Genomic DNA, 18,191 nt, shown 5'->3' with positions numbered 1-18,191 from the left:
AACATGTATCACATTTCTGAAGATTCTTTGAATCATATTGAGCTGAATATAAAAGCATTACAAATAACCAGTAAGTAGAATATCTATAAACATACATGTCGCTGAGATCTTTCCGTGGCAGATATGGAGTGATGCCAAGAGCATCATGGCAATTCCTTTAGCTGACATAGTCAATTCCATGTCTATTTAAGTACAGGTCTTCCTAAGAATCAAGCAAATGATGATATAATTAAGTTTTAATATTAAGTAAGAAATGTGGTTTTTATATCTATTTAAGTGTAAAATTATGATATATCATTAAAAAAAAATCTGCAAATAAATCGTTGCCATGGTAACGGTGTTTAAACCATAAATCCAAAAAATTGCTGTTTTTCATTGAAAAATCTTGTTTTTCATCACTTTTTAAACATAAAAAAATCAATTTATATCTCAAATATTAATCTGATTTGGGATATAATATCATTTAACAACTTAAAAGAATGAAATTCCAGTAAACAGATGATATCTAAAGATTTGCCTTTATACCTCTTTGGTGATTTTAATATCTGTTGATTTTCAAAAAGCAATTTGGCTATATTTTCATGAAATTCACCGTCTTAAAAAAAAATTGATGGAGCCAGTACATCTACAATTCTTTGAATATTATACAGTTCATATATTGGTTTGTAAGAAAAAATAACAAAAACCGTGTGACTTTTCTCATAAAGTAATTTATTTTGTAGATAAAAAATCGATATTTCAGAAAAAAAATCAAAATTACAATTCCTCTGAAGAGGTTAACTGTGAATTGTATTCATTACACTATACATCATGTACAATCAAATATGAAAATAGTAGTGATCAGACAATGCTAAGAAGGTTATTATATATCATGTTTCCCACTTTTAATAACATTAAAGGATGTTGCTGATAAATTTTTGGTTGGATTTTTGGAAATCCTTTGGTTATATCGATCACTAAACCAGATTTTTTTTTACATTAATTTCAAAATTTCTCAGTTAAATTTATATATCTGAATAAATCATTTACCAAATAACACAACTCTGTTTTCCATCCTCTATGGAAAGACTGAAATTATCAATACAATGGCAATGAAAATGCAGATAAATCTAATTTCCCGCCAAATTTGTATGTCTTTACTTGGAAATGAGCACACTAATAATATACTTATATATATTTGTGTTGAAGTAAATCATTTTTAATTTCTTATTAGACAATTCCTTAAATGGTCCCAAATTCATGAATTTATATCTATTTCTATACATTGTAATTACTAGCTTTACTGGGGAAAAAGTTGTCTTCAGAATGCTTTTTCGTGTAGAAATGAAACTTTTCCACTATTCAATTGTTTTATTTGGACAACAAAAACTACTTTTGCAATAAGTCACAGGAAGCTAATTCAATATACATAATTTTTGTAACAAATCATCAAATTTGGCAAAACCTGTTCTATGGCTTCAAAGAGGTTGCTCTGTCAAACTGTTTGTGGAATATCTTTTTTTACTTTTAAAGAGCTATATATCTTCAAAGAATTTCATGGGATCAAAATTTTCAGATAATATGCACAGCTGTGTCCTAACTAACTACTAAGTTTCATGAAATTCTCCTGAGTTGTTTCAGGAGTTGAGCAGAGTTTCAGGATTTGAGCTCACAAGTTGTTTCAGTGGAAGATTTATGGAACTTTCAAAAAGCTTAAACCCCGAACAAAATTCAGGGGTTTGAAATTACCCTATTATATGCACATATCTTTATTGTGTTCTTATTACTTATTACTTATTAATTAAGTTTCATGAAATTCTGTTACATAGTTTCAGAGGGGATTTATTTTTTATATTATCTTTATTGAAAATCATGCATGACGTCCATTATCACTGTACTATTATGCATATTTTTAGGGACCAGCTGAAGGACACCTACGGGTGCGGGAATTCTCGCTACATTGAAGACCCATTGGTTGCCTTCGGCTGTTGTTTGCTCTATGGTTGGGTGGTTGTCGCTTTGACATATTCACCATTCCCTTTCTCAATTTTATAATTGGGATGAACAAAAGACAACTATTTAATCTTATCCAAAACTTCATTCAAAAGGGATAATGATTGATTTTTAAACCCTTTTCATGTTTTTGTTCAGTATAACCCCCTCCCCCCCAACCCATTAACTCAAAACAAAAGTCCATACAACTTATACAAGAGTGCACACACAGAAATGTCTCGCCTTCTTTACTAATTATTGATATTATGTTGATAGTCCTAAGTATAAAGCTTTATTAAAAACTGTCACATAAACTAAACATTAACCAAAATAACCAAACAAAGACCAACGAACCATGAAAATGAGGTCACAGTCAGATGAACCATGCCAGGGTGACATGTACAGCTAACAATGCTTCCATACAACAAATATAGTTGACCTATTACTTATAGTTTATGAAAATAGACCAAAACACAAAAACTTGACACTGAGCAATGAACCGTGAAATTCAGGTCAAGGTCAAATTAAACCTGCACGACTGACATATGGATCATAAAATATGTCCATACACCAAATATAGTTGAGCTATGGCATATAGTATTAGTTAAAAAGACCAAAACTCAAAAACTTAACTTTGACCACTCAACCATGAAAATGAGGTCAAGGTCAGGTGACATTTGCCTGCTAGACATGTACACATTACAATCATTCCATACAACAAATAAAGTAGATCTATTGCATAAAGTATGAGAAAAACAGACCAAAAACACAAAAACTTAACTTTAACCACTGAACCATGAAAATGAGGTCAAGGTCAGATGACATCTGCCTGCTAGACATGTACACCTTACAATCATTCCATACAACAAATATAGTATATCTAATGCATAAAGTATGAGAAAAACAGACCAAAACACAAAAACTTAACTATAACCACTGAACCATGAAAATGAGGTCAAGGTGAGATGACACCTGCCAGTTGGGCATGTACAACTTACAGTCCTTCCATACACTGAATATACTAGCCCTATTGCTTATAGTATCTGATATATGGACTTGACCACCAAAACTTAACCTTGTTCACTGATACATGAAATGAGGTCGAGGTCAAGTGAAAACTGTCTAACGGACATGAGGACCTTGCAAGGTACGCACATATCAAATATTGCCATCCTATTACTTATAATAAAAGAGAATTCAACATTACAAAAAATCTGAACTTTTTTTTCAAGTGGTGACTGAACCATAAAAATGAGGTCAAGGACATTTGACATGTGACTGACGGAAACTTCGTAACATGAGGCATCTATATACAAAGTATGAAGCATCCAGGTGTTCCACCATTTAAAATATAAAGCTTTTAAAAAGTTAGCTAACGCCGCCACCGTAGCATCCGCTGCCGCCGGATCACTATCCCTATGTCGAGCTTTCTGCAACAAAAGTTGCAGGCTTGACAATAAAAATACATTAAAATAAGAAATGTGTCAATGTGTTTGAAGAATGTTTTGGCGAACTTCATTTTCCTCAATGGCTGACAACACAGCAGCCTAGTCTTCATCATTAAAATTGTCCTGTTCTTTTCTTGAAAGCTGATTCTGCCTGGATAATAAAGCCAGTCTAGAAAAGTATGAGGCCACCTGTGATGTAAGGAGGTATTCTTCTGGTTGAAACATTTTTCTTCCTTCCTCATCCCGACTATCTCTAATCAACAAGGCTGCTTCAGATTGTGCAATTGAATCTAACAACACATCAATTGATTCTGTTGCTTTCCTCTTGATATATCGGAGTGTACTCTCCTTAACATCATCTAAAGGTTTTGACAGCTGAAATTTTAGTGGACTAACAGATCCTCTTCCAATAGTACTCAGAGCTTGATTAATTGCACTAAGCGGTGTCTGGATATTGTCACTCCAGTTGGAAGTCTGAGAGTTGGTTGCTTGGGTACACTCTGATGTACATTCTAGTATGTCCTAAAAATAAAGTATTATTACACTATAGCTTGCAAAGTATCTTTTAAGAAGACAAAACAGGGAGCAATTATAGATAAACTTTTATTTAAACATTTCCACACACTGGGGACAACTCATAACTGCAATGTCCCCGAGAGTGAACTCCAAGCTTAGCAAGAAGTTGTTCTAGAACAAACTCTTTGTTCTTCATTTTTTAATGAAATCAAAGAAGTTTGCCTGTTGAAAGGAAATAAAACAAAAAGTAATTGTAACAGGATGCTGTTATTAAGTCAGGGTTCTCGCTAAGGATTTTTGAAGGTGAGTCCAGGGACTCGCCATTTTTGGCCATGATGAGCCCAACACCAGGAAGAAAGTATCTTATTGCAATATAATGAAATATTTTAGTCTCCATGACCTAACAGAGAAATGAAATGACATTGAATTCAGATTACTTTTACACTTTTGCTACAAAATGATGATACACATGTATATGTGTTTAACTGTGTTCAGTTTATACAAAATATTTCAATCTTGATGCATCTGTGGACTCATCACTATTGAAAATGGCGAGTCCAGACAGATTTTGATGAGCCCAGGACTCATGGACTCGCCTTAATGAGAACCCTGGAAGTCTCCCAAACAAAGCTCCCATAATTCACTATTCATTATCCTTTGATTTGCTTTATTGTCTTATACAAGAATAAATATGGTTTAGGGGTAGGAATCTTGACCATTTTCAATTTATCAAACTTGAGGGTTGGGGGTGACCCCCATGGACTTCGCCTATATTTCATTTGATTTGTTTTATTGTCCCATACACGAATATATAGGGTTTAGGGGTGGGGATCTCAACCGTTTACAATTTTTACAAACAAGAGGGTGACCCCCCAGGTACTTCCCTTCTATTTTTTTTAAAGTGTTTTATTGTTCCATACTTGAATATATATGGTTTAGGGGTGGGGATCTCAATCGTTTACAATTTTTCAAACAAGAGGGGGAGGGTGACCCCCAGGTACTTCCCTTTTATTTCATTAAATTGTTCTATTGTCCCATACACAAATATATATGGTTTAGGGGTGAGGATCCCGACTGTTTACAATTTTTACAAACGAGATGGGGTGGGGTGACCCTCAGGTATTTCCATTCTATTTTATTTAAATTGTTTTATTGTCCCATACAGGAATATATATGGTTTAAGGGTGGGGATCTCAACCGTTTACAATTTTTCAAACAAGAGGGGGAGGGGTGACCCCCAGGTACTTTCCTATTATTTCATTTACATTGTTTTATTGTCCCATACATGAATATATATGGTTTAGGGATGGGGATCTGGACCGTTTACAAGATAATAGTATATCCTAAATTGAAGGGGGTGGGGAACCTGTCCTTTGATCATTTCTGGAGACTAGGTGTGTCTATCACTTACAGTTTTCATGTTATAGTCATTTGAAAATAAAAAAAATCAAATCCCATAGGGTTCTATAGCAAACCCTTCCCTTTTGTATGCCCCCCCCCCCCCAATACCTCTTTATAAACCCCAATGCACAAAAGAAAGATTGATGGCTCCCCTAGACATACTAGTCTAACATTTTAAAAATTCTAAGAAAATCTGACAAGCGGTTTTACAGAACTGCTGGGGACAATTTCATTTTTAAAGTGGAGGAGGAAGAAGAAGAATATTAAAAAAAAACTGAGCAAAAACAATAAGTATCAAAACTTTGTTTGGAAGACTTATTTAAAATGTTTAATGGTGTACATTCAGTAATTCAGAAGTATTCATAATCTCAGTAAATCTTGGTCATAATTATAAGTGATTCTTAATTAATATAAGTACCCGGCCACGTCCACTTTTATTTTTGTCTATCTGATGAGTTAAGCCTTTTTCAACTGATTTTTATAGTTCATTCTTATGTTGTACTGTTATACCACTGTCCCAGGTTATGGGAGGGTTGGGATCCTGCTAACATGTTTAACCCCGCCACATTATTTGTGACCCGCCATGACATTTGCAGGCTTATGGAGGTAGAACGTCAGTGTTAGAAAAAATATAAACATGATAAATATCGAGATTCAATGAAATACGTATTTGTGAAGAAGAGATAAACACCTTCCTTTGCTTCTCTTTTGCGGACGCCGAACTATACATCATACATAAGTTTTTAAGAAGTTTTACTTTATCGTTTGAAGTGAAAAATATTTGAATCTACATTTTAAACTGATACAAACAAATATCTAATTTTTGCTCTATAGATTTCCTTTCATAAATGAAGTCTGAAATATATCCATAATAAATGTACCGTATCAAATGAATATAAGAGAACACCTACTTATAAACTGTTACGCGTCGCATACTATGTATAGAGACATCTTTTGCATAGTAAATTTAAATTAAAAAAAGGAATTCTTAAAGCTTACTTTGACAAATTTTAAACTAATTTTATTTCAACAAGTTTAAATTACATGTTCTATAATAGAGCTACAAACAAACAAATAATGCTCTGCTCTATAGATTTTCTTTCATAAATGAAGTCTGAAATATATTTATGATAAATGCACCGTATCAAATTAATATATGAGAACACTTACTTATAGACTGTTACGCGTCGCATACTATGTTATGAGACATGCATAATAAATTCTTAAAGCTTACTTTGACAAATTTTAAACTAATTTTATTCCAATTACATGTTCTAAAATAGAGATAAGAATTGTTTGAATTGTAGTAAATTTAAGTCTTTGAAATTTTATTCAAAAACGCTTTTAAAAATCACTAAGAGCCAATAAATACAACAATTTTGTGTTTTATAAATTAGTGCCTTCAATAAGTAAAAGTCGTTATAGAACAGTCTCATTTTCATACCGTTATTCGAAATGTCTCGTTTCATTGCTATTACAACAAATATGTCATAATAACATGACAGAGAGTTTTGTTTCGGAATATTCTAGATAAATATACAAAAATCAAATTTAAGACAATGTACCCTACTAAGACTGGAAATGCCTAGTCACATATAGTTAACGGCGTTTTTCTCACAATGACGTTCTACCTCCATAAGCCTGGATATGTCGTGTCTGCTCACATTTATGCATGTGCCTGTCCCAAGTCAGGAGCCTGTAATTCAGTGGTTGTCGTTTGTTTATGTGTTACATATTTGTTTTTCTTTCATTTTTTTACATAAGGCCGTTTTTTTTCTCGCTTGAATTGTTTTACATTGTCTTATCGGGGCCTTTTATAGCTGACTATATGCGGTATGGGCTTTGCTCATGATTGTTGAAGGCCGTACGGTGACCTATAATTGTTAATGTTTGTGTCATTTTGGTCTTTTGTGGATAGTTGTCTCATTGGCAATCATACCACATCTTCTTTTTTATACATAATTATTTTTTAATTTTGATACATGTATGTTTACTAAATATGAATAAAAAAACAATGGCTAACGCCTTGACTGTGATAACCTTAACCTAAATGTACATGTTAGTTTTCTCGTTTGAACTGTTTTACATTGTCTTTTATACATTGTAGCTGACTATGTGGTATGGGTTTTGCTCATTGTTAAAGGCAGTACGGTGTTAAAGGCAGTACAGTTACCTATAGATGTTAATTTCTGTGTCACTTTGGTCTTTTGTAGAGAGTAGTTTCATTTGCAATCCTACCACAGTCCCAAGATTATTCCCCTATGACTTGTACATGTTGTAGTTGCTGAGATATGGACTTTAACCAAAATCATTTTATGTGAGCAATATACCTGTAGGTCAATGTGACCTGTTTATGTTACAGATGGACGTAATTACTATTCATGCTAATTGACACTTTGATTAGATCATTCAGAGTTCATATTATCTATTAACCAAATTTATAATTTTCTTGAAAAAAGTTTCACTCACATCAAACTCATTGTGGTATTATACATTTGTTCCCTGTTCTCAAATAGTAAAAATTGTTGGAACTGTCACTGGTAAAGTAAAAACTATATTCTTCATCTGCCTCTTCTTTCTATAAATATACATTAAGCATAGAATCATTGTAACAAATTTTAATTGTTTTAAATTTGCCTTGAAAAGAAAATGGCATATATGTATCTAGAATATAATAAATAATTACAGTAACAAGGACATATACTTATTCAGGTTAAAATTTTCATTAAGGACCACATTGAAATGAGTTTTAAAAAATAGTGTATTGTACGGAATTTTAATACAATATCACATAAATATACATTTACATGGTCCGAGTTATTTGCAATTAAAAAGGCTTAAAAAATCAAAATATTGCAAAAAAATACTTTTTAAATGCCTAAATATATAAAATATCATGTATTCAAAGCAATAGAATATTTATTTGATTTATCAGACTTATCAGAATTATTCAAAGGTCAAATTTATATGAGTCAGTGCTAAAAAATTAAGGTTTTCCAATGAAAGTGTACATGTACTTTAAGATGTAATATTTTTCAGCAATTCTAACTTTGTAAAGTTTAATTCTTAAATGTGTATTGAATGTACTTTCAATGGGAAAAAAATACAAATAGTATACCATATAAGTATAAAAGGGTGTTAAGCCAAGAAAGATTTAAATAATTTAGGGTCAATTTAGGCCTTAGCTCATATTTATAATTTAAACATGCTTACTAAAGTTAAAGGACATGAAGGAAATAAAAAAATGTGTCTTTTTTTATAATTTTTATACTCAGGTTACATGAATGATGATACAATAAATCTGAGCACAAAAAGACTTTGAGGTTGGTATTTTGTTTACCTTACTGTCATTACTATCTGTGATACTGTCTTAACCTGTCTGGTATACAGTAATGTCTGGTACAACCTCCTTGAAAACATCTTTACATTTTCTGCATATTCCTGAAAAGCAAATTTGAATTGTGAATAGCATTGACATGTTCACTGTACATGAATCTAAATTAATAGGCAATAAAAAGTTATTAAATAATGTTCACCCAATAAAAGAAAATATTGTGCTTCTTATTCCATGTACATGTGTATATATGTATAGAATTGTTGCACAACTGCTATACTTTTAGTGTGCTAGGTTTTTATGTTGTGTGAGCTTTTTAAAGTGCAAAACATTAAAAGTGTATGTGTGTGCTCTTAAACTCTTTGTTTCCATGTTCAATAATATAATCATGGTGTATTATCGGTACAGCGTATATACATGTATATACATGTACATGTACATACTAACCAAGCAGGCATGGTTGATTTAGACCTGACACAGTAACGAAAATATTTCTTTTGTTTTAGTACATTGTATTAACCTCAGGAACACATTATACAAATACTTCCTTACTTTGCCATTCATTCCATAATAAAAAAAAATTGAAGACGTAAGTTATATTATAACATGTATAAGGAGTGTGTATACATACAATTAAACGAATACTATTCAACTTTTTATTATTGTTGGAGATTTTTTTGTATGTCTGTTTTAAAATCACATCAGAATTGTTGTTTTTTTATTTCTGTATGTACACAACGTTCACGTAAAATGTACTTATAAACAAATTTCACTTGACTTGAGAACAGCATTTTACTAATATAACAAGGACATTTTCATCATGCTACATGTACCTTGTACATTTGTAAGTCTGTTTTGAGAAAATATGAAACGATAAATTTAACATCATACCCCAATTTATGGGGATGGGCATGTGCCAATTGTTAGTTGTCATTTGTACCTCAACCAAATACCTCCACATGTATAGATTCACACATGTGATGGCAGACAAGGTACATATGTCCATGGTAGAAGGGGGAGACTCAGACATGTCAGAAGAAAAGATAAAATGATAATAAAACTCCCCTTTTCATAATTCCCAATCAATTCCGGCATATATATGTACATGTATATCTCCTTTTTATTGCATAAAACGCTCTAGAGGATCCTAAGGATACTTGAATAACATTTTTTTAAACAAGTTTGATGAACAAAACATTCATAAATCATCAGACTGACTTATACAAAAAAATGTCATGAAAAACTGTAAATCAAGGATTAGACTTCAGGTTTGGACATCAAATAAAAAAAAAATACATGTTCTGCTCCTTGTGGGCACTTTGATTAGCAATAAAATATATTTGAATTTGAATTTGTATCTGATAAAATGTAAACATAAGGTATAATCATATTAATTGTAAACATTGCAGTTTTATGTTGTGGGACCCTCAACCCCCAAATTTATGTCCACCTGGATGTCTCATGTTTGAACTAGCACTTTACCAAATTTCATACCTGATCCTGCATGAACAAGCTGTGTCTGTGTACACCATATTCCATAACTCATAGGACTTGTTACTGTTCGAAATGGTTTTCCTTCCCAATATGACCTGGGAACTGGCAAGTTGTTCTGGGCCTCCAATAGATCCCTAAATCATACCTATGTTCCGGACATACATGTATGCTTAGATTTTTATTCTAATCAAATACACCTGCCCTTCTTGAAATCAGCTGACCCTCTGTTTGGGTGTCACATTTTGTCTGATTTTCGCCAGTTGGTAGTCTCAGGGAATGCAAATGACCTGATATATCCCGATTTCAATCAAACAGTTTTACAAGGGACAACTCATTTTGGTAATGAGAGGAAGTTCCACACTGAGTTTTTACAAATATCTCGACATTACAACGGGGAAACATATCTTCTGCTGTCAGCTTGTTGATTTTCTAAATTGCCGCCATGATTGCTAATGTAAACAAATAATCTCTAACCAAACAATATGTACCCGCTACATATTTGTTGTCAGGTCCTATACTTTAATAAATTCTTTGGCTTTATCATAAAATACATTATCATGACTGATTAGTCTATAAAATAGTTCTGAAAATCAGTTTAGATAAGAAATTGGTGTTTGATTTTCGTTTTTGATAAAGGGAGGTAACTGGAGGAAATTTGTTTGGAGGGAAATTCAAATTTCAAAACGGTCATTTACAAAAAAGAACTTTTAGACATTATCACACGGTTTTCTCTTCATAAATTATGAAAATGATTAATTTTAGATGTATTCAACTAAAATATGAATTATATGGTTGTCCATCAACTGCAATATTTAAGTTCAAATTTCACTGTACAATCCTATGGGAAAATGGCTGAAATACCATGAAGGAATCTCATGTAAAAAAGTAGGTGTTGTGCATTTTTATTGCAGTACAATTTTTAATATATTAATTTTTATATTTCTTCTTCAAAAAAATGTATACATATAATGAAATTACAGAACATCTTGTATCATATTTTTTTAAATTTGCATGGTCCTTAGGAAGAACTGTACTTAAGGTTAAAAAAAAAAGACTGTACACAAATGGTTGACAATATTACCAAACTTGAACCTTATAACATTAAAACATTTCATAAGTAATTGTGAAATCCTTTTAGTTCTGTGTTTATGAATTGCCTTCCATTTGCACTATTCAATTCAGTTGTCTATCTAAATACAAAAATCATTCATTCTATAAACGACTGTATTGAGCGATCGCGATAAACGATATGTTATTGCTAGATGTATACAATGTAATATCTTACAAGCAATGGCTACAAAGGTCTTTTAATAAATTTTGATTTAAAATTTCAGTTGTTTAGAAAACCTATGAGAGTTAAATCTGATTTTTTTGCACACATGCCTGATTTTTTTTTTCATTTTCAATAATCTTCAGAAAAAACCCTCTCTATGTATGTATATTAATTGTTATTTGGATGGACAGTTGTCTCATTGGTACTCATACCACATCTTCCTATATCGATATGTGTGGCATTTGTGCACGGTCGCTTTTTATCGTGACATCAACATGTCTTTCTAGAGGGAAGCAATTAAGAAAGTTTACGTCGTAATAGAATTTGATCATCAAACCTGATATAAAACGAACAACACGTTAGGATACGAAAAAAATCTGGTTACACTATAGACGCGAAAATAAACAATGACATCTGCGAATCATAATAAAGATTTTTAAAACAGATGCACTTAATAATTGTATTTTATCTTTCTTTGTGTTTGCCATATAATCTTGTGTGAATATAAACTACTTAAAACATATACAATCGGTATCTAAAAGGAAGAATATAAACAAATTTAATGACTATGGTTATTTGTTTTGTTATTTATCTTAAAAGACATCGTTCAAATAAAAGTAAAACGTAAATTTACAAAGGAGGAAGTTCATAACACATGACACAATCAAACGTTCGATGTTATCAACCAATAAAATAAAACGAATGAAAAACATCCCTACTATTAAACTGGTGGGTTCAATTTTTTTTTATCGTGTTTATATAGCTAGATCCATTTATATAACAGTTTACTGGAGTTTCGTTATAACGGGAAAGCAAATGCTGAACATCAACGTAGACATTCTTAAAATCGTAACACGCATTGCAATCCAAAAGCGGACATAATGTTAACACCACTATAAATGTCAACAAAGTCTGAGAAAAACAATTTTGGTCTGAATTAGCAGGATTTTTTACTCGGCATTCTTTATCTGAACTATTTTCAAATATTCTTAACACAGTATGAATTTGTCTAATAAGGTTCTTGTTTTTTTCTTGACAAGTGTCTTGACAGAAGTACCCAATTCTTGATTGTCTTAAATTATCTCGATTTGTTTGACATATTCTTGACATTCATAATAATACCTGAATATGTCTTCACAAATTCCTGACAGTCTTAAAGCTGTTTGAATATATATTGACACGTTCTGGAGGTCTTAAAGATGTCTTGACGTTATCTCAACAGTAACAAAATTCTCCTGAATTGTTTATAGACACATTCGGCATCGTTTTGAGAAACACTTTCTTTTGCTGTTATATACTCATTTGTATCATCAATAAACTGAACTAAGAACAATCAAAGATTTGTATATAAATATAACCTGTTGGTGCCCCTGGGTGGGAGTACCCGAAGGACCCCCATGTAGTATTATTAGGTCTTTCCACTTTTCTGTGGAAAGACCTATTGTTTTTCTTCTGATTATTTTTTTTTTTTTCTTCCGCCTAATTTTGTTCTTGCGATAAACATTTGTTTCGCAATATGTCGCTTAGATATTTGGTATATGATATCGAACAGTTTATGCGCTTTTGAAATTTACCCTGCGTAAACGAATACTTTTCTTTGTAGGAGTTATCTCCCCAAACACTGTTTTCCTTGTTAGCGCATCTCCTTCGCACTCGTAAAAGATTATGACAAATTTATTTTACAAAATTGCTCGTTATATCCTTCGCATGATTTGTCCTATTTTGACCGAAGCGATATGACCGCTCCATATGAGAGTTATTTCCCCTGATGCATCTGATATAAGTGATATGAATTTCTATCTTATAAACCATAAGTGATAGAGACCTAGGATCTTTTGATTTGAGGTCCTTGGTCCCAAAAAATGAAAATTAGGTCAAGGTCAAAGGTCAAGGTCATATTTTAATATTTGAATTTGGCTTATTTTCACTTATATCCAAAGACTGTATAAGATATCAACAAATTATTTTTACTAAATTGTTAGTTGCGACATGTCGTAAGATGTAAATTTTGATTGCAAGCGTACGTTGAATGTGAAAGGGAGTTTTCTCCCCTCTTGTATTTAAAAATACGCGTTTGGTGATATAACTCATTAACTAAATATAATAAAGACCTATGGTCTTTTGATTTGAGGTCCTTGGTTTATGACCTTGAAATTGATCTCAAGGTCATAGCTTAATTTGACGTTCTAGATTTTGACCTTTGCTTTTATTCTATATGTATACATGATAAAGATATACAACTTTTAGAAAAAGGTATCAAACCATTTAACCTTGTAAAAAACAACCGGAAGTGACCTTTTGTAAACCGGAAATAGCTATTTTTTGTACTTTATTAATATAAAAGTATATAGAACCAGATATTTTTGGAATCAGTGTCAAGTAAATATTCAAATATAATCGGAAGTAACATTTTTCAAACCGGAAGTAACAAATTATCTCCCTTATTTAAAAAAAATGTATGGAAACAATATATTTTTGGAATCAGCTTACTAGGAGCTATCATTTGACGATTGAAATGACATTTTAAACTTAGTTTCTCAACTTTTCATATCAAAATACATTGTTTTGATGGAAAGACCTTCAATTGTTCTCTGAACAATTGGTTTTTAATTTTTTTTTTTTTTTTCTGCCGCCTAATTTTGTTCTTGCGATAAACATTTGTTTCGCAATATGTCGCTTAGATATTTTGTATATGATATCGAACAGTTTATGCGCTTTTGAAATTTACCCTGCGTAAACAAATACTTTTCTATGTAGGAGTTATCTCCCCAAACACTGTTTTCCTTGTTAGCGCATCTCCTTCGCAACCGTAAAAGATTATGACAAATTTATTTTACAAAATTGCTCGTTATATCCTTCGCATGAATTGTCCTATTTTGACCGAAGCGATATGACCGCTCCATATGAGAGTTATTTCCCCTTATGCATCTGATATAAGTGATATGAATTTCTATCTTATAAACCATAAGTGATAGAGACCTAGGATCTTTTGATTTGAGGTCCTTGGTCCCAAAAAATGAAAATTAGGTCAAGGTCAAAGGTCAAGGTCATAATCTAATATTTGAATTTGGCTTATTTTCACTTATATCCAAAGACTGTATAAGATATCAACAAATTATTTTTACTAAATTGTTAGTTGCGACATGTCGTAAGATGTAAATTTTGATTGCAAGCGTACGTTGAATGTAAAAGGGAGTTTTCTCCCCTCTTGTATTAAAAAATACACGTTTGGTGATATAACTCATTAACTAAATATAATTAAGACCTATGGTCTTTTGATTTGAGGTCCTTGGTTTATGACCTTGAAATTGATCTCAAGGTCATAGCTTAATTTGACGTTCTATATTTTGACCTTTGCTTTTATTCTATATGTATACATGATAAAGATATACAACTTTTAGAAAAAGGTATCAAGCCATTTAACCTTGAAAAAAAACAACCGGACGTGACCTTTTGTAAACCGGAAGTAGCTATTTTTTGTACTTTATTAAGATAAAAGTATATAGAACCAGATATTTTTGGAATCGGTTTCAAGTAAATATTTAAATATAATCGGAAGTAACATTTTTCAAACCGGAAGTAACAAATTATCTCCCTTATTTAAAAAAAAATGTATGGAAACAATATATTTTTGGAATCAGCTTACTAGGAGCTATCATTTGACAATTGAAATGACATTTTAAACTTAGTTTCACAACTTTTCATATCAAAAAGGATGGAAAGACCTTCAATTGTTCTCTGAATTTTATTTTTTTTTCTTCCGCCTAATTTTGTTCTTGCGATAAACATTTGTTTTGCAATATGTCGCTTAGATATTTGGTATATGATATCGAACAATTGATGCGCTTTTGAAATTTACCCTGCGTAACCGAAAACTTTTCTTTGTAGGAGTAATCTCCCCAAACACTGTTTTCCTTGTGAGCGCAACTCCTTCGCAAACGTAAAATATTATGACAAATTTATTTTACAAAATTGCTCGTTATATCCTTTGCATGATTTGTTCTATTTTGACCGAAGTGATATGAATGCTCCATACGAGAGTTATTTCCCCTTATTCATTTGATATAAGTGAATTGCATTTCTAACTGGTAAACCATAATTGATAGAGACCTAGGATCTTTTGATTTGAGGTCCTTGGTCCAAAAAAATGAAAATTGGGTCAAGGTCAAAGGTCAAGGTCATATTCTAATTTTTGAATATGGCTCATTTCCACTCATTTCCAAAAAACGTTTAAGATATCGACAAATTATTTTTTCTAAATCGTTTGTTGTGACATGTCGTAACACGTAAATTTTGATTGCAAGGGTACGTTGAATGTGAAAGGGAGTTTTCTCCCCTTTGGTATTTAAAAATACGCGTATGGTGATATAACTCATTAACTAAACATAATTAAGACCTATGGTCTTTTGATTTGAGGTTCTTGGTTAATGACCTTGAAATTGATCACAAGGTCATAGCTTAATTTGACGTTCTAGATTTTGACCTTTGCTTTTACCCCATCTGTATACATAATAAAGTCATGAGACTTTTTGACAAACGGTATCAAACCATTTAAACTTAAAAAAACAACCGGAAGTGACCTTGTGTAAACCGGAAGTAGCTATTTATTGTACTTTATTACATAAAAGTATAAAAAACAAGATATTTTTGGAATCAGTGTCAAGTAAATAGTCAAATATTATCGGAAATAGAGTTTTTCAAACCGGAAGTAAGAAATTATCTCCCTTATCTAAAAAAAATATTGTTTAGAAACCATATATTTTTGGAATCAGCGTACAGTAAGCTATCATTTGACGATTGAAATGACATTTTAAACCTATTTTTACACCTTTCATATTAAAATACATTGTTTTGGTGGAAAGACCTTCAATTGTTCTCTGAACAATTGGTTTTTAATTTTGATTTAGTTTTTATTAAACGTTTTATTAATTTGTTTTCACTTGGAATATATGTCGTAGTAACTTACACGCAGCATTTGAGATTTTTGCCTGTCGAAAAACAGTCAAATTTTCTTTACTAAAATGGACGACCTGAGACAATTTTAAAATGTTTTTCTTTTGAACCTTACCATTTCTCTTTTACGTGTGTGTGGCTAAACCTTGATTTTTCTTTTATTTGAGACAAAGACTTTGTCAAGCTTCTGCTAAGATACTGGTGACTGTTTACAAAGTCCAAGGAGCATATGCAAAATTTAATATGAATATCGAATCAGTTGAGAAATGTGTATCACATATACAGGAGAAGTTGGTATATTGCTACTAAGGTAGGTAAAAACTTATAATTTAAAAATTAAAAACCTCTAGTTTGTCATAGATTCAGAGACATGTGAAATGACCGCTCATGTAAATTCGAGGTAAAGGTCTAACAATAAGGCAGAGGAAGCTGTTTCTCTTGTTCTTTTAATTTCTAGTTCTGCATGTTCTCGGGAATATATTAATATAATCTAATCAGAACATTCTAGAGTCTAGTGTTAATGAAAAGAACAATACATATGAAAGTGAAATTGAATTATCTTCTTTGATCTTCTTGTTTTTTACATATGTCTGAAGGAACTTCGACTCTTATGAATATATGAAAAGTTGCTGCCGCACTGTTCACTCCCATAGAAATGACGAAAATTTGGGGCCAAATTCTACCTCCAAATGTCCCTCCTAAATTGCGACCTAAATTTTCTTGCTTCCTTCTGAAAACACATGTTGATGTCACGATAAAAGGCGACTGTGCACAAATGCCACACATATAGATATAGGAAGATATGGTATGATTGACAATGAGACAACTGTCCATCCAAATAACATCCCTCTGTGTGGCTTTTTTTGTACTTTTAACAAAATATACCGTATTGTATTCAATAAAAATACATGTATGACGTGCGGTGCCATTTTTATGTTGAAAACCATTGTTGATATACATTATGTCTTTTAGACGATTTTTTAATTACACATGGGGTATGGAGGTATAAAGGATTGACACGTTAAAATTTTGATATTATAATTAATTTCAGAGAAATATCGAGATTTTTATCTATTAAGAAGCTCTTTAAGGGTATTTTAAAATTCATATATAGTTTATACCACTACGCGAGTTTACAGTTCTCAATATTTATGAAATCCTCTTTCATTGCGGAAAGAATCTTTGTCAGTATAACTGACAATTCTATGGTCGAACATGCAGATGAGCTGGCAATCTGATCCTTGTCAAATGATGTTTTGTATGTGGAATTAGAGGCGTGCCCACTTATTCCTAATGCATTTACAAGACATTTATCAATCTAAAAATTAAAACGAACGAAAACCAACCCTCATATTTCTGAATTGATATAGGCATTTTCTTATTCAACTGGTGATTTTTATCTGGTTTATCGTGTTTCTAGTGCCTAAGCACATTTCTATAACAGTTCTTACTATTTCACTCGACAAAACAAAATATATTGCAGAAAGGCAGAATTAAACCTAGTTTTAACTGATCTACGAAACCCTAAAAGGTTATTCCACGGAAAACAGACGCTCGAGGTTTTTAACATTAACATTAAATGGAACAAGTTGTCTCATTGACAAATCAACTAATCAGTGTTTACAACTCTGAGGATAATTATCAATTCTGACATTAAATCACTAATAACAAATTACTAAAGCCCCCTTACCTTCAACTGTATTTAAAATCAAATTCTTCATTTCTGTATGTACCTTTATTATAGTTATACTGCTTGAAATCTCTACCTGTAACGAATCAATACATCGAAATTTAAATACTG

The 18,191-nt window shown here is 31.8% G+C and overlaps 1 protein-coding gene and 1 long non-coding RNA gene across 5 annotated transcripts in view; one reads left to right on the top strand and one right to left on the bottom strand.

The window, feature by feature from the left end:
• Positions 1 to 523: 523 nt before the first annotated feature.
• The window catches only part of LOC134695514 (uncharacterized), an 18,301-nt gene continuing 633 nt past the window's right edge, over positions 524 to 18,191 (bottom strand). For 2 of the 3 annotated variants that reach the window (XR_010102784.1, XR_010102782.1), the window contains exons 2-5: positions 18,081 to 18,156; positions 8,677 to 8,777; positions 7,806 to 7,914; positions 524 to 3,941 (exon numbers count right to left, since the gene is read on the bottom strand). This is a non-coding gene — a long non-coding RNA (uncharacterized LOC134695514). Of the gene's footprint in view, positions 3,942 to 7,805; positions 7,915 to 8,676; positions 8,778 to 10,164; positions 11,619 to 18,080; positions 18,157 to 18,191 lie in introns of those variants that run through there. The other variant, XR_010102783.1, reaches the window with a different exon arrangement.
• LOC134695509 (microfibril-associated glycoprotein 4-like) overlaps positions 16,485 to 18,191 on the top strand; it is a 15,136-nt gene continuing 13,429 nt past the window's right edge. For both annotated transcript variants that reach the window (XM_063556786.1, XM_063556785.1), the window contains exon 1: positions 16,485 to 16,700. The gene's annotated coding sequence lies outside the window, so the exon portion shown is untranslated. The remainder of the gene's footprint in view (positions 16,701 to 18,191) is intronic.

Source organism: Mytilus trossulus, chromosome 13 (genome assembly GCF_036588685.1).
Source record: "Mytilus trossulus isolate FHL-02 chromosome 13, PNRI_Mtr1.1.1.hap1, whole genome shotgun sequence".
In the NCBI taxonomy this organism is placed as follows: domain Eukaryota; kingdom Metazoa; phylum Mollusca; class Bivalvia; order Mytilida; family Mytilidae; genus Mytilus; species Mytilus trossulus.
This window is presented reverse-complemented; position numbering and strand designations above follow the sequence as displayed.